Raw genomic sequence first — 18463 nt, 5'->3', positions numbered from 1 at the left:
GGGAGGGAGAGAGGGAGAGAGGGAGAGGGTTTTTTACTGATTAATTTGTCGATAAGAACTGCTTTAGGTGAAGGGAAGGACAACACTCAATACATGGAAGGTCAGCTCAATTGGACTGGACCAAAAGCAAAGAAGTTTCCGGGATAAAATGAATGCTTCAAAGGTCAGCGGAGCAAGGGCGGGGGTTTGGGAACCATGGTTTAAGGGGACTTCTAAGTCAATTGGCAAAATAATTCTATTATGAAAACATTCTGCATCCCACTTTGAAATGTGGCGTCTGGGGTCTTAAATGCTAACAAGCGGCCATCTAAGATGCATCAATTGGTCTCAACCCACCTGGATCAAAGGAGAATGAAGAACACCAAGGTCACAGGACAAGTAAGAGCCCAAGAGACAGAAAGGGCCACATGAACCAGAGACCTACATCATCCTGAGACCAGAAGAACTAGTTGGTGCCCGGCCACAATCGATGACTGCCCTGACAGGGAGCACAATAGAGAACCCCTGAGGGAGCAGGAGATCATTGGGATGCAGACCCCAAATTCTCATAAAAAGACCATACTTAATGGTCTGACTGAGACTAGAGGAATCCCGGCGGGCATGGTCCCCAAACCTTCTGTTGGCACAGGACAGGAGCCATCATCAGACATGAAAGGGACTGGACAGTGGGGTAGGAGAGAGATGCTGATGAAGAGTGAGCTAATTATATCAGATGGACACTTGAGACTTTGTTGGCATCTCCTGTCTGGAGGGGGGATGGGAGGGTAGAGAGAGATGGAAGCTGGCAAAATTGTCACGAAAGGAGAGACTGGAAGGGCTGACTCATTAGGGGGAGAGCAAGTGGGAGTAAGGAGTAAGATGTATATACACTTATATGTGACAGACTGACTTGATTTGTAAACGTTCACTTGAAGCTCAATAAAAGTTAAAAAAAAAAAAAAAGATGATGTCCTGTTTTCCTTTGCATATGAGATGAATCTGTCTCCAGAAGAGTCTGCTGTCCTGCTCACCACTGTTCTAGAAATGACAATGGAATGGGGTAATTAAGAGAAAACGGCACACCAAATGGTTGGATCATCAGAGACTGCCTTTTAAAACAACTTGAAATGTAAGTCTAAATTATCCTATTCTCTAGTATCTGAAAAAATTTCAAAATTAGGTCTTTTTTACAAAGTTTTTCTCATTTAAATGTAATGCAATCTTGTAAGTGGTTAATGCTGTTGTTCTCATTTTATAATCAAGGACGTTAAGGAAAGGTGCTGATGCACACTGCAGCAAATTCTGGACTAGTGTCCTAGTGTGTACTTTCAATTGTATGGTTTTTGGATTTTTAAATTCTTCTATTCATTGGTCTTTGAGAATAACAGGATTTTGCATTTTTGAGAACCACTTAAGTTGTCAAGTTTTTTTTTGTGGTTGTTTTTTGTTTGTTTCTTTTAACATGTCAGGTTTGGCTAACAAAGCAATGAAACCATTTCTTTTATATATAATCAGAAAATTGTATCCATATGGGACCAAATGGAGCCCTGGTGGTACCGGGGTTAAGAGGTCAGCTGCTAACCAAAAGGTCGCCAGTTCAAATTCAGCAGCCGTTCCTTGGAAACACTGTGCAGCAGTTCTGCCCTGTCTTGTAACGTTGCTATGACTCAGAATGTACTGGATGTCAAAGGGTTTGGTGTTCTTGGGGCTCAATCACTTTGTCATTGCCTATCCCATCTCTAGGGGGCAGTAGTGGTCCTGTGGTAGAATTCTGACCTTTCATATGGGAAACCCAGGTTTGATCTCTGGCCAAAGCACCTCAAGTGCAGCCACTGCCCATTTGTCAGTAGAACTTGCATTTGCTGTGATGCTGAACAGGCTTCAGCAGAACTTCCAGATTAGGATGGACTAGGAAGTAAGGCTTGGCGATCTACTTCCGAAAATCGGTTAATAGAAACTCCGTGGATCACAAAGGTCTGATCCTGTTGTGCATGTGGTTGCCATGAGTTGGAGGTCAACTCAAAGGCTGTTAACAACAACAACATCCCATCGCTGCCTATAGGATGTTACTACCCCCTTCAAAAAACAAAGATGAAGATGTAATTGGGTACACTCTGTTTCCACAGGATGTCCGAATGTTGCATTTAGGACCCAGACATAGCCACTGAAATGTCGGTGTTGTCAGCGGTAGAGCCATACAGGACTGAGTTGAAGAATATCACCAAAGTCACCATGTTTACCTTGCTGGGCTTCACAGATGACTTTGAGATTCAAGTCTACCTTTTTTTGCTATATTTTGCAATTTATGTTTTTACTCTGCTGGGAAATTTGGGGCTGGTTTTATTAGTCACAGCAGATGCCCAACTTCACAATCCGATGTACTATTTTCTGTGCGTGTTATCCATCTTGGATGCCTGCTATTCTTCAGTTGTCACTCCAAAAATGTTGGTCAACTTCCTGACAGACAATAAAGCCATTTCATTCATTGGATGTGCAACACAGATGCTGCTCTTTGTCACTTTTGGGACCACAGAATGCTTTCTCTTGGTGGCAATGGCATATGATCGCTATGTAGCAATCAACAACCCACTTCTGTATTCAGTTAACATGTCACCCAGAGTCTATGTGCCACTCATCACTGCTTCATATGTTGGTGGTATTGTGCATGGTACTTTACACACAGTTGCGACTTTTAGCCTCTCCTTCTGTGCATGCAATGAAATTAGACATGTCTTTTGTGATATCCCTCCACTCCTTGCTATCTCCTGTTCTGACACTCACATCAACCAGCTTCTGCTCTTCTACTTTGTGGATTATATTGAGGTATTCACCATTGTGATTGTCCTGATCTTCTATGGCTTCATTTTGTTGGCCATTCTGAGGATGCACTCTCCTGAAGGGAGGCAAAAAGTCTTTTCTCTTGTGGTTCTCACTTAACTGGAGTGTCAGTTTACCATGGAGCAATCCTCTTCATGTGTATGAGACCAAGTTCCAGCTATGCTTTAGACCATGACATGATAGTGTCTGTATTCTACACCATTGTGATTCCCATGCTGAATCCAATCCTTTACAGTTTGAGGAACAAAGATGCAAAAGAAGCAATGAAAAAAGTGTTTGAGAGAAATTGGTTTGTAAAGTACATTTTTAGCATTGAGTAAAACCAAAAAGAATGTTGGATGTTAGTCCATATTTCTACTCAAAACTATCGAAGAAAATGTCTTGCTTGTAGTTAATAGTGTCCCTATGTCCTAGAACATTTTCAAATAAACCATTAATTAATCTTTCAATGCAGAATTTTACAAGTGCAAATAAATTTTACCTCTATATACCTATGGCTGTATTCAAAATGATCCATATTAAACATTTATTGATGAATTAGTATTTGTATAACTGTATTTTCACTTACTATAATGATGATGGAAACCCTGGTGGCATAGTGGCTAAGTGTAACAGCTGCTAACCAAAGGGTCTGCAATTCAAATCTGCCCGGTGCTCTTCGGAAGCTCTACATGGCAGTTCTACTCTGTCCCACAGGGTTGCTACAAGTCAAAATTGACTCGACCGCAACAGGTTTTGGTATAATGGTGATGCCCTCAAAACTCTATGACGTAACTTACCCTCACATTTTTTATAACAATTACTCAGCACTCTTTTGGAAGTTTAATTCCTCACCCTGAAATCCCTGTGAAGACTCTCCCAAAGGTTACTTTACTTGCCCTCTGTGCCCTCACACATTCAAATCCACGCATCCTCTGAGCATGTCTTTTGCCTTGTTTGGCTCAATACCATAAACTTTTAATCCGTTATTAAAGTTTTTCATTGACATTGCCCAGTCTCAGCAATTGACTCTATCCATTTTGAAAATATGAAATATATACTGAGACTAAACCAAACCAATAGCTATTGAGCCTACTTCAACTCTTGTGACCCCAAGTATGTTACAGTAGAACTGTACTCCATAGGTTATTCAATGGCTGAGTTTATGGAAGTAGATCACCAGGCTTTTCTTTTGAGGCATCTCTGGGTGAGCTCAACATCCAAACTTTTGATTATCAGCTGGGTGTATTAAACATTTGTACCTTCCAGGAATCCCATCCTAAGACTTTATTGTTATTTGTTAGGTCGCTGTGAAGTCAGCTCCCACTCTTGGTGACCTTATGTATAACAGAAAGAAATATTGTCGGATCCTGTGCCATCCTCACAGTTTGGTCTGTTTGAACCATTGTTGCAGCCACTGTGTCTTGTCTATCTCTTGAAGGTTTTCCCTTGTTTTTGCTGACCCTCTACTTTACCAAACATGTTGTCCCTTCCTAGTGATTGATCTTTTCTTATGATGTGTCCAACATAAGCAAGACAAAGTGTAGCTACCTTAACTTCTAAGGAACATAATGGCTGTACTTCCTTCATTATGGATTTGTCTGTTCTTCAGAATTTCCATTGTATATTCAATATTCTTTGCCAACAACACAATTCAAGTTATTGTATTGATACTGAGACCAGGTAGTAATATTTATTGAGAGTATACTTATAGCCCAGGAAAAACAAAGATATAACTTAGAGAATAACCAAAGATATAACTTAGAGAATAACCTACAACTGACTACTATGTGTGGTTTCTCCAAGATCTGAAAAACTAGCCCACCTTTGGGAAACTCTTTAGTGATCTTAGTTCAATTCCTGTTGTTGTTGTTAGTTGCCATTGGGTTGATTCTTAGTTCTACCTTTATTCAGTAAATGTGAAGAACAGTCTTGCACTGGCCATTGTTCCTCAAAGTTCCTCAAAAGCCCAATGATCAAGGCCCAGGAAATTAAAATAGATCCCACATCACGGCAACTCTGTCCTGCTTATGCTAAGTTCCATTTATTTATTGGTTTTTGTTCCAAGATTTTTTATTAGAGAGTCACTGAGAATGAAGAGTTCTTTTTCTCTCAATGAAAGTCACTCTCTTCCCATCTGTGGTGCCTAACATGTGACTCAACCACAACAAAGTCATCAGACTATTATAATTAAAACAATGTTCCTTTAAGAGTCAATTCTTAAGTGTAAGTTGAGTTCTGAACTAAGATCAGGTTGTGTATTAAGCCAATCTCTTTTGAGATTTAAAAGAGAAAAATGAGCAGAGAGACTGGGGACCTCATAACACCAAGAAACAAGAACCAGGAGAATAGTATGTCTTTTGGACCCAGCGTCCTTGCGTTGAGAACTACTTGAACTGGAAGACTGATGACAAAGACTTTCCCCCAGAGCCAACAGAGAGAAAAAACCTTCCCCTAGAAGTGACACCCTGAATTTGGGCTTCTAGCTTCCTAGACTGTGAGAGAATAAATTTCTCTTTGTTAAAGCCATCCACTTGGGGTATTTCTGTTATAGCAGCACTGGATAACTAAGACGAAATGTGGTACCTAGAGAGTGGGGTGCTGCTCTAACAGATACCTAAAATATGGAAGTGGTTTTAAAGCTGTAGATGGTGAAAACCAGCAGCAGTAGAGAACCAGCCGTAACAGAGAACTGGAAGTGGCACAACCACACCAGGGTGTGATGGTGCTGGAGCTGACCCAGGGAGCGAGAGTGCTGAGTGCCTTTGCGAAGGAGGTTTCCTGGTGGAGTGGGGTGCCTCTAAGAACTTATTGGTGGAGCTAGGCTTGCTGATCCATGAAGCAAGAGAGCTGAGTGCCTCCCAGACTAAGTTTATTGGCCAAGTGGGGTGCCTCCAGGTGATTACTGGTGGATATACAGAGCTTTGGAACACTTGCCCAAGAACGGCAACTTGGGAGGAGAGGCCCAAAGGGCCAAGAGGCCAAGAGACCAGGAAGCAGATGCTGAAAAGAGAAGGAACACAGGAAGCAGAGATACCTCTATCCCAAAGGGTATGACCACGAATTCTGAGGTCTCAAAGGGTGGAGTAGCCACTCAGATGGAGTCGGAGAATGGGGCCTCCCAAAGCCAAGGGACTACAGTTTCCATTCCAGTGGGTCTGGAAGGCAGAGTTGAAACCCAGGGCCAAGGGGGCTCCACTCAGAATCCAGAAAGTGTGGCCAATACCTAGAGTCTTGAGGGCAGGGTCATTGTGTGAATGGTCTCGGAGAACAGAGGATATTTTCAAGCCTTGAGAGCTAATGTAATATGTTCTGCTGACTTCCTTGGTGCCTGTTATCCCTTGTTTCCCTCTAATTTCTCCCATTTGTAATGGAAATGTATAGCTTGTGGCTGTTCCATAATTGTACTTTGGAAACAGATAACTTGTATTCTAGATTTCACAGATGAATAGGAATGTTTGGATTTTGGACTTGGAGTTGATTTAAGGCTTTTGTTATGATATGATGGAGTGAATGCATTTTACATGTGGTGAGGACATGAATTTTGTAGACCAAAGTGTGGAATGTCATGGATTGAATCGTGTCCCCCAAAATAAGTGTTAACTTGGTTAGTCCATGATTCCTAGTTTTGTGTGATCATCCACCATTTAGCCACCTAATGTGATTTTCCCGTGTGTTGTAAATCCTATCCCTATGATGTTGATGATGTTAATGAGACGGAATTAGTGGCAGTTATGTTGATGAGGCAGGACTCAGTCTACAAGATTAGGTTGTGTCTTAAGCCAATCACTTTTGAGATATAAAAGAGTGAAAAGAGCAGAGAAACATGGGAACCTCGTACCACCAAGAAACATGAGCCATGAGAAGAGCGTGTCCTTTGGACTTGGGATCCGTGCACTGAGAAGCTCCTCCACCGGGAAAGACTGATGACAAGTGCCTTTCCCGGAGCCGATAGAGAGAGAAAGCCTTCCCCTAGAGCTGGCACCCTGAAATTGGACTTCTAGCCTCCTGGACTGTGAGAGAATAAATTTCTCTTTGTTAAGGCCATCCACTTGTGGTATTTCTGTTATAGCAGCACTGGACAGCAAAGATATTCTCTGAAACACGAATTTTCAAAGATGCAATATGGGAAACATTTTATCTTATAAAAATCATGCAATTAGAAGCCACAGCACCTTGAAATATACATTTTGATTATCATCAATTGAGGTGATGCTGTTTAACATTTTCAAAGTGCAGAACTAGAATCCCAAGTAGATATTGTACTGGTGAGAACAGTGAAGTAGACCAGACAAAGGCATGTTATAAGGATAAACACAGTTGTTACATTGTGTCTGTGTGTGGGGGGGGAGGGACCAAAAAACCTCAGTTTTTCCCTAAGACCTAAAACTTTGAAACTTGTATACATCTAACAATGGAAGTTCAGAAGGCATGCGGAAAACATTGTTAGAATGGAAAGGAGCAATATACAAATACACGACTATAACTGGAGATTTGCACATTCTTCTCTCAGTAATTGATAAATTCCACAGATAAAAGAAATCTCTACTGAAATCTGCTTCGCATATTTTATAATTTGTTCCTGGATGGGGCAAATGGTTAATGCTAACAGTGCATTTCTAAATCATCCATGCGTCAAGGAGGCAATCTTAAGGGAAATTACAATATATTTTTATTTGAATGAAAATGAAAATAGAACATTTCTCAAACTGGGGGATGTAGTTAAGTCCCTGTTTTCTTTTTTTTCTTTTTTTGATTGTATTTTTTTTTTTTTAATAATATTTGTTGTGCTTTAAGTGAAAGTTTACAAATCAAGTCAGTCTGTCACATATAAGCTTATATACACCTTACTCCATACTCCCACTTACTCTCCCCCTAATGGGTCAGTCTGCTCCCTCCTTTCAGTCTCTCCTTTCGTGACAATTTTCCCAGTTTCTAACCCTCTCTACCCTCCTATTTCCCCTCCAGACAGGAGATGCCAACACAGTCTCAAGAGTCCACCTGATACAAGTAGCTCACTCTTTGTCAGCATCTCTCTCCTACCCATTGTCCAGTCCTTTCCATGTCTCATGAGTTGTCTTTGGGAATGGTTCCTGTCCTGGGCCTACAGAAGGTTTGGGGACCATGCCCGCCGGGATTCCTCTAGTCTCAGTCAGACCATTAAGTCTGGTCCTTTTATGAGAATTTGGGGTCTGCATCCCACTAGTCTCCTGCTCCCTCAGGAGTTCTCTGTTGTTCTCCCTGTCAGGGCAGTCATCGGTTGTGGCCAGATACCATCTAGTTCTTCTGGTATCAAGATGATATAAGTCTGTGGTTCATGTGGCCCTTTCTGTCTCTTGGGCTCATAGATATCGTGTGACCTTGGTGTTCTTCATTCTCCTTTGCTCCAGGTGGGTTGAGACCAATTGATGCATCTTAGATGGCCGCTTGTTAGCATTTAAGCCCCAGATGCCACATTTCAAAGTGGGATGCAGAATGTTTTCATAATAGTGTTATTTTGCCAATTGACTTAGAAGTCCCCTTAAGCCATAGTCCCCAAACCCCCACCCTTGCTCTGCTGACCTTTGAAGCATTCAGTTTATCCTGGAAACTTCTTTGCTTTTGGTCCAGTCCAGTTGAGCTGACCTTCCTGTTTTAAAAGAAATTTATTGAATTAATACTTATTTTAGAAAACAAGGGAAGATTTTAATCAACAGGCTAAGCTTGGACCAAAAAAAGAAGATAATAATAATAAATTAAAAATAAAAGCAAACAAAAGGAAGAAAATAAGAGCAGAAATCAATAAATTCGAAAAAAATGAAACCAAAATTTCTCTCTATGAGGAAGTTAATAGATTGATCAGGTTGATCAAAAAGAAAAAGAAAAAAGAGAAGACACAAATTACTATTACCAGGAATGAAAGAAGGGATATCACAATATCCTCATACATATTAATGGAATGATAAGAAAATATTATAAATGACCTTTTTGCTAATATATTTGATAATTTTGATGAAATAGATACTTCTTAAAAGGTTCATACCAGAAAAAAAAAAAAAATGGATAACCCATTAAATAATCTCTTAGAGAAATCAAATAAATCCTTTTAAAATTTTCTACATTAGTAGCATCACTAGGGAACTGGGTGGGTGATGTGTGAACCACACCCCCTGGCACTGGCAGAGGGGGTGACTCCAAAATGTCTCCAGGGTCTGCAGAGGTGGTAAGCAGGCTGACACCTCATCAAGAGGGGCTGACACGGCAGTGGTTTCACTAATTTTGGTGTCACCCATCACCCAGTGTAGTAAGTTGTCACTATCCCAATGTGGAGACCCTCTTTCTGTTCAATGGCAGCATGGAGGCTCATCTGCATGCACCCTGTCAGTGACAGGCCAGTGGGGGGGAGCTGTGAGGGGCAGATGTGGGAGGTGGATGTGGGAGGGATGGTGCACCTCAGCATGGTGCCTGGTCCTGAGTGGGGGAGGTTTTGGGCAGCTCCATCCATGGGGAGGCAGTTCTCCCACCGGCCCACCCATGGAGGGAGGGGGTGACACCATGAGTTCTGGAATGGGTGAAACTAACCCTAATGACACCATTGTTCTAGATGAATAAAAATTTGGAATTTTTTTCTTTGCTTTATAGATATTATTGTTGAGAAGTGAGAGGTAATCAGAGTTATTCTGACTGATTCTTTTAATGAGACCACATCTCTCTCTTCAGAAACTTTTAGAATTTTCCCATTTCCTCATTCTTCTAAAGTTTTCTGACAATTTTCAAGTATTCTACCAGACACATGGGGAATCATTTTCTCTGATCTGCAAATGTGCCTTTAATCAATTCTCCAGGAATTGTCCCTCATATTTTTTAATGTCTCTTTTTTAATCTACTTTAATTCAGATGTTGAACCTGCTTGACTGAATCTCTTATTTTCTTTCTGATTTGTTCATCTTTTTGTTTTACTTTGATGGAGCATTTTAAGATTCTTTATTAATCTCCAATCATGTTTAATTTATGCTACCATTTTTAAATTTCTGGAATTGTCTTTGTTCATTTAGTATTTTTTTTATATTCAGGGTGAAAATGAAATTTTACATCTCTAAGTGTACTAGAGATGTAGCGAGAGGTTTTTGTTTTGTTTGTTTTTATATTTTCTTCTTCAGCTTCCTTCTGTATTTTTTGTTCTCTCTATCTTTCTCTCTTTTCTTCCTCTTAGTGTGATCTTTCATATTGCAGTCATGGGAAGAAAGGTTTAACACGAAGTCTGCACCCATTTTGTCTCAACCAGGACACTAGAAAGGAATAAATGGATTCAACCAAATCTATTTGTAAATAGGCTAATGCCCATGCACCCAAGCAAACCTCTTGGTAAACAATACAGTGTTAATTAGTGATTAATGAAAAGCTAATGGAGGGACTGCCATTCCTATAAAAAGTTTGTAGGTGATACACCTTGTCTACAGAGTTATTCCCCCACATGCCTGTCAGTTTGTCCTACTGTGTGGGCTTGTGTGTGGCTGTGACACTGAAAGCTATGCCACAGGTGTTCAGATACCAGCAGGGTCCCCATGGCGGACAGGTTTCAGCTGAGCTTCTAGACTAAGAGAGCCTAGAAAGAAGGACCCAGCAGTCTACTTCTGAAAAGAATTAGCCAGTGAAAACATTTTCTGATATAGTGCCAGAAGATGAGCCCTCCAAGTTGGAAGACGCTCAAAAGACTACCAGGGAAGAGCTGCCTCCTTAAAATAGAGTCGACCTTGATGAAATGGATGGAGTCAAACTTTTGGGACCTTCATTTGCTGATGTGGTACTACCCAAAAATACGGAATGTACCAAGCATGAATCCAGGAAAATTTGGGAATTGTCAAAAATGAAATGGAATGCATAAACATTGATATCCTAGGCATTAGTGAGCTGAAATGGATTGGTGCTGGCCATTTTGAATCAGACAATCATATGGCCTACTATGCTCAGAATGACAACTTGAAGAGGAATGGCATTGCATTCATCCTCATAAAGGACATTTCAAGATCGACCCTGAAGTACAAGGCTATCAGTGATTGGATAATATCCATACTCCTACAAGGAAGACTAGTTAATACTTTGTCACGGATTGAATTTTGTCCCCCTGAAAATGTGTGTATCAACTTGGTTAAGCCTTGATTCCCAGTATTATGTAGTTGTCCTCCATTTTGTGATTTTAATTTTCTGTTGAGAGGATTAAGGTAAAGGGAGTTTCCCTGGGGTGTGGCCTGCACCAACTTTTATCTCCAAAAGATCAAAGGAAAAGGAAGCAAGCATAGAGTTGGAGACCTCATATCACCAAGAAAGCAGTACCAGAAGCACAGCACATCCTTTGGACAAGGGATCCCTGCACCTGAGAAGCTCCTCGACCCAGGGAAGATTGAGGACAAGGACCTTTCTCCAGAGCTGACAAAGACAGAAAGCCTTCCCCTGGAACTGACACCCTAAATTTGGAATTGTAACCTAGTAGGCTGTGAGAAAATAAATTTCTCTTTTTTAAAGCCATTCACTTGTGGTATTTCTGTTATACCACCACCAATTAACTAAGCCAATGACTATTATTCGTATTTACGTACCAATTACTAAGGCCAAAGATGAAGAAACTGAAGATTTTTACAACTTCTACAGTACAATTGAACATGCAATCAGGATGCATTGATAATTACTGGTTATTGGAATGCAAATTTGGAAACAAAGAAGAAGGATTGGTAGTTGGACAAGATGGCCTTGGTGATAGAAATGATCCCAGAGATCACATGACAGAATTTTGCAAGAGCAATGACTTCTTCATTGCAAATACCTTTTTTCACTAACATAAACAGTGATTATACACATGGACCTCACCAGATGGGATCACAGGAATCAAAAAACTACATCTGTGGGAACAGGCAATAGAAAAGTTCAATATCCTCAGTCACTTCAAGGTTAGGGGGAAATTGTGGAACAGATCATCAATTACTCATATGTCATTTCAAGTTGAAACTGAAGAAAATTAGAACAAGTCCATGCGAGTCAAAGAATGACCTCAAGCATATCCCACCTGAATTTAGAGACCATCTCAAGAATAGATTTGACACATTGAACACTAATGACAGAAGACCAGACGAGTTGTGGAATGACATCAAAGACACCACACATGAAGAAAGCAAGAGGTCATTAAAAAGACGGGAAAGAAAGAAAACACCAAAATAGATGTCAGAAGAGACTCTGGAACTTGCTCTTGAACATTGAGTCCCTAAAGCCAAAGGAGGAATTGATCAAGTAAAAGAACTGAAGGTTTCAGTGGGTGGCTTGAGAAGACAAAGTAAAGCATTATAATTACATGTGCAAAGAGCTGGAGATAGAAAATCAAAAGGGAAGGACACGCTCAGAGTTTCTCAAGCTGAAAGAGCTGAAGAAAAAATTCAAGCCTCAAGTTGCGATAGTGAAGGTTTCTATAGGGGTAATATTAAACAGTGCAGAAAGCATCAAAAGAAGATGGCAGGAATACACAGAACCGTCATGCCAAAAAGAGTTAGTCGATGTTCAACCATTTCAAGAGGTAGGATACAATCAGGAACCAACGGTACTGAGGAAGAAGTCCAAGCGGCACTGAATGCAATGGCAAAAAACAAGGCTCCAGGAATTGACGGAATATCAATTGAGATGTTTCAACAAGTGGATGCAGTACTGGAAGTGCTCACTTGTCTATGCCAAGAAATTTGGAAGACAGCTACCTGACCGAATGACTGGAAGAGGGGGATCCATATTCATGCCTATGACCAAGAAAATTGATCCAACCGAATGAGTAAATTATCAAACAAAATCATTAACATCATAAAAACCCAGTTAACCCAGTGCCATATGCAAGTAAAATTTTGCAGAAGATAATTCAAAAGCAGCTGCAGCGATATATCAACAGGAAACTGCCAGAAATTCAGGCTGGATTCAGAAGAGGACGTGGAACTGGGGATATCATTGCTGATGTCAGATGGATCCTGGCTGAAATTAGGGAATAAAAAAAGATGTTTACCTGTGTTTTACTGACTATGCAAAGGCATTTGACTGTGTGGATTATAACAAATTATGCATAACATTGTGGAGAATGGAAATTCTAGAACTTATGAGGAATCTGTATTTAGATCAAAAGGCAGTTGTCCAGACAGAATGAGAGGATACTGCATGGTTTAAAGTCAGTAAAGTTGTGTGTCAGGGTTGTATCTTTTCACCATACCTATTCAATCTGTAAACTCAGCAAATAATCCAAGAAGCTGGGCTATATGAAGAAGAATGGGGCATCAGGGTTGGAGGAAGACTCATTAACAACCTGCATTATGGAGATGACACAACCTTGCTTGCTGAAAGTGACAAGGACTTGAAGCACTTATTGATGAAGATCAAAGACCACAGCCTTCAGTATAGATTACACCTCAACATAAAGCCAACAAAAATCCTCACAACTGGACCAATAAACAACATCATGATAAATGGAGAAAAGATTGAAGCTGTCAAGGATCTCATTTTACTTGTCTCCGTAATCAACACCCGTGGAAGCAGCAGTCAAGAAATCAAAAGATGCATCGTATTAGGCAAATCTGCCTCAAAAGACCTTTTTAAAGTGTTAAAAAGCAAAGATGTCACCTTGAAGACTAAGGTGTGCCTGACCCAAGCCATGGTATTTTCAGTTGCATCATATGCGTGCAGAAGCTGGACAATAAATAAGGAATACAGAAGAAAAATTGACACTTTTGAATTGGGATGTTAACAAAGAATATTGAATATATACCATGGACTGCCAAAAGAATAAACAAATCAGTCTTGGAAGAAGTACAACCAGAATGCTCGTTAGAAGCAAGAATGGTGACAGTATGTCTTACATGCTTTGGGCATGTTGTCAGGAGAGATCAGTCCTTGGAGCAGGACATCATACTTGGTACAGTACGGTGTCAATAAAAAAGAGCAAGGCCCTCAAGAAGATGGATTGACACAGTGACTACGACAACGGCCTCAAGCATAACATTGATTGTGGGCATGGGACTGGACCAGGCAGTGTTTTGTTCTGTTGTTCAGAAGTTTGCTATGACTTGGAACTGATTCTAGGGCACCTAACAACAACAACAACAGAGAGTTTCTAGGTAGTACAAATAGTTTGCTCTTGGGTACTAACTGAAAGGTTGGTGGTTCAAATATACCCAGTGGTGCTGCAGAAGAAAGGTCTAGAGACCTACTTCCATAAAGTTAAAAAAAAAAAAAAGAAAAACCTGGTGCCAGTGTAGCCGATTCTGACATATGGTGACATCATGTGTTACAGAGGAGATATGCTCCAAGGGGATTCCTTGGCTGTAATCTTTATGGAACAGATTACAAGGCCTTTCTTCTGCAAAGATGCTGGGTGAATTCAATCAACCAACCTTTAGGTTAGTAGTCAAGGACAATTGGTTTGTGCCACCTAGGGAAATTTTAGTAAGATTACAACAGCAGAAAACCCTATGGATTGCAGTTCTACTCTGAAACGTGTGGGTTTGCCATGAGTCAGAATCAACTTGAAGACAACAGGTAAAAATACCTTATTAGAATAGATCATTGACTATCAGGAAACTGGGAGTGTATGAATTGATAAAGCATGACACACTGGTGAATGGGAGCTAGACACATAAACTGTGTCATGAAAGATGTATAATTTGAAATTTACCAAAACTAAAATAGGTATGATGCGAGAATAATGTGCAAGCGTGCCTGTTAACCCCAAACTACATTTGTGCTACTATAGGAATAAAAGGCCATTCTTTTAAAGGGAATTTGTATCTCAGTGCACATACTCCTCAAGGAAAAGAAAGTTTCATTTGGACCTAGTGTTTGGCTGTAAGCTTTGAATTTGATAGTAACTTTTGTGTTAGGTAAAATTTATACTTCATGTGAGCGTGATTTTAAAATTTAACTACTGTTTCTAACACAGGTTGATGACTTTGGCCTTTCAAGCCTTGCTAAGGCAATTTTTCAATAAGAGTATGGAAATAACCAAAAAAAAAAAAAAAAAACCAAACCCAGTGCCTTGGAGTCGATTCTGACTCATAGTGACCCTATAGGACAGAGTAGAACTGCCCCATAGAGTTTCCAGGGAGCACCTGGTGGACTTGAACTGCCAACCCTTTGGTTAGCAGCTGTAGCACTCAAGCACTACACCACCAGCGTTTCCAAATGGAGATAAGTGCTATGGAAAACAAAATGAAGCAAGAAGAGTGATGGGGCAGGATGGTCTTACAAGAAAGAGAACAAAAAAAAAAGTCAAGCATTTATCTGGCGGGGGGCGGGGGCGGGAATTTCTGAATGAAGAAGAACAGACAGGAAAGTCTTAGGCAGTATCAGAACTGATGTGTCCAGGGAGGAGTGAAAGAGTCAGTGTGGCCAAAACAAAGTGAGTATGACAGAACAGTAGAGGGTGAATTCCAAGAAGTAAGAAGCAGGGGCAAGATCATGTTGTACCTTAGGCTCTTTTAAGTGTTATGGCCTTTACTCTTAGTATGCTAGGTAGTCTTGCAAAGTTTGAGAAGAAAAATGGTACTTTTGAAACTAGATTCAAGGGGAGTAAGAGAATGCACAGGGACAAACTAAGAGGACGCAGCAGTAATTAAGGCTGATATAATAGTTCCTTGGGCCAGGGCCGTAGCAGAGGAGGCGTTGAGAAGTAGTCAAACTCTGAGTATATACTGTGGGTAGAATCAACATGATATGCTGAAGGACTGATTGTGAGTTTTGTGAAATAAAAAGAAAACCTATGGATGCTTTCTTAGTTTTAATATGAACAAGTAGAAGGATGGTTTCCCATTACCTAAAATTAAGTTGTGAATATTGCTATTACCCATCTGCAAGCTGGAGTCCCTGGGTCGCACAAATGGTTAACTGAGAGGATGGAGGTCGAAGTCTACCCAGAGTACCTCAGAAGAAAGGACTGGAGATCTACTTTCAAAAAACCAGCCAATGAAAACACTATGAAGCACAGTTCTACTATGACATACTTGGGATCACTTTGAATCAGAATAAAGTTGATAGCAATTGTTTTATTTTTATTTAAATCTGAGAATTAGCTTGTGAAGATAAGCCATGCCCATTAATATTACTATCTATTCATCAATTATTTGGAAATAAAATGTACTTGGAAAATGTTCACATTTTGTCATGCTCTATCTCAGTCTTATTGTCTTTATTACTACATAAATAGTTGAAATTTTACCATACATAGATTTTGGCATAGTTACCATGAACAAGAAAATTGTTTTAAAAATACATAAGAACAAATAGTACATAAAACTTGGAAAGCACTTATGTAGTAGAAAAATGAGATGGGAAATACAGATGGTTTAAGTCACATTGCCCATAGGTTATACTATTCTTATTTAATGTTATATATGTATTTTCTTTACTTTTATATTGTATTATAAAGATGGTAGTGTAGCCTGAGTTAATTTTTAAGCATTTCTTGAGATTTGTGTTGTCTACAAAATAGTAGAATCTGTTGCCAATACAGATCTACAGGATATATAAAAGAATACATAAATGAAAGCAAGCCAAATGTAGTTTACAGAAAAGACCAGAAAATGGAAATAACATGTAAATATAAGAAAAGACACAATGCATTTACAAGATTAGAAACAAGCCAACAAATTCTTACTGAAAAAATGCTTATCACTTATCTCTAATGTAAATAGAGAGAGAGATTCCAGACAACACATGCTTCATGCTTCAAAGTAGAAATAAGTTATAATGAAATAATTCTATACGGTATTGGTATATAAGGCACATTTTTTAAATACATTAAGAAAGTAGAAAAACATAATGTTGATTTACAGGATTTGAACAAATCAATGAACAGTTTTCAAATAGTGGAAAATAATTAGTTTTTAATCCTAAAACAGAGATTATACTTCATGTTAAACATTTAAAGAAACAAATTTAACACAAATAACAAAGTATAATTTTTAAAAGAAAACCCTAATATAAATTAAAAAGACAATAATAATAAAGATATTACCTGAATGGAAACAACATATGAAGTAACCGTTATGGAAATTAAAAATCTAATACATGGAAAATGAAAAAAATACTTTCTGAAATAATCTTTGAACAATAGAGAAAATTGAAACCCCAATTGTAGGATATGTAGGGGACATAAAAAAAAAAAAAAAAAGATGTTTAGCAATCTACTTGATCAAAATATATGGAATGCCCTAATCCTGAATTCATCGTCAATTCTTAGCTTTATAATTTTTCCCTATCGACAGTTTTGAGACAAGTGACTGAAGCATTTAACTTGAAAATTTACGTTTAAAGAACATAATTAGCCTATAGAAATCAGGGTGAAGACACTGAGTTTTTGAAATAGACAAAAGTCCAATAGAAGTAATGTATCGAGGCTTGTTGACAATCATAGAAATATAGGATTTTCAAGTGTTCTGCAAATTTACACCAATGATACATCACTGCACGCAGATTTTTAACCTGATGAATTTACAACTTTCCAAGTTCAAAAGCGTTGCAAGATGATTTTCCCCCTTGATAAGATCATATTCATTTCAAGGTTTAAATGGAAAGCAATTAACAATATTATACAGGTAAGTGGAAGCAGAAAGATGCAAAAGAATACTGAATTTTTGTTTCTGTGTGTAATATATACACATACACAGGTGTTAGTAAGAACAGGAACATACCAAGAAAGATTAGTTCATCTCTATTTTCTTTAATATTTTTGAATATTTTCCAAGTTTTCTTGAATATTAACGTAAACCATTTTTCTATACTTAATTATATTACAATATTTACTTCATTACAAGCTCAAAAATGTGAAGGGGTGAGTTTTTTTATTTTAATTTTTAAGCTATTGGTGTGTGTATCAATTAAGTTAATTAAAAATAATTTACAAAACACCAGGAAAATTCTTCATAACAAATGGCATTGTGCATTCAAAGTATTGCACCCTAACCCCCTGCCTTCTAGTTGATTCCAACTCATAGCGACTCCACAGGACAGAGTAGAACTGCCCCATGGGGTTTCTAGGGCTGTGAATTTTTACGAAAGCAGACTGCCACGTTTTTCTCCCACAGAGTGCCTGGTGGGTCGGAACCTCCGACCATTTGGTTAGCAGCTGAGTGCTTTAACCATTCTACCATCAGGCCTCCTTAAATATTGCAAGGATGCATATATTCTAATGATAATGAGCACCACTTAAGTACTGCAAGAAATGCATTTTTGTCAGATTTAAACTTTACTGGAACTCTATGGACCAGGAATTATTTATTTTTCACAGTTAAGAAAACTGAGGCTTAAAGTGTTAGTAACTTATTAAGGGTCATACAGCTAAATGGGTAGCTGACCTGGAATCTACCCTGGAATGTCTAACTCAAAAACAAGTGCTCATAATCACTGAGCTATATATACATCTCTCTGTATAATGCGTAAATTGATCTCTGAAACTGTTATCATTGTGCCAAAAATGTAGCTATTATCCCCAACTGAATTCTCTGAAATTGGGTGTGCATGGAGGTTGATATAATGTAATTTAAAACCAACAAAAAAATCACCAAACCAAACCCGTTACTGTTGAGTCCATTCTGCCTCATAGAGACCCTACAGGACAGGGTAGAACTGTCCCACAGGGTTTCTAAAGAACAGCTGCTGGATTTGAACTGCTGAT

At 39.1% G+C, this 18463-nt stretch overlaps 1 pseudogene; it reads left to right on the top strand.

Moving 5' to 3' along the window:
• Nucleotides 1–2148: 2148 nt before the first annotated feature.
• Nucleotides 2149–3137, top strand: LOC126080215 (olfactory receptor 5T3-like; annotated as a pseudogene).
• The last annotated feature ends 15326 nt before the right edge of the window (nt 3138–18463 follow it).

The sequence above is a fragment of the Elephas maximus genome, chromosome 7, assembly GCF_024166365.1.
Source record: "Elephas maximus indicus isolate mEleMax1 chromosome 7, mEleMax1 primary haplotype, whole genome shotgun sequence".
NCBI lineage: Eukaryota > Metazoa > Chordata > Mammalia > Proboscidea > Elephantidae > Elephas > Elephas maximus.
Note: the sequence above shows the minus strand (reverse complement) of the source record. Positions and strands in the feature narration are given on the sequence as shown.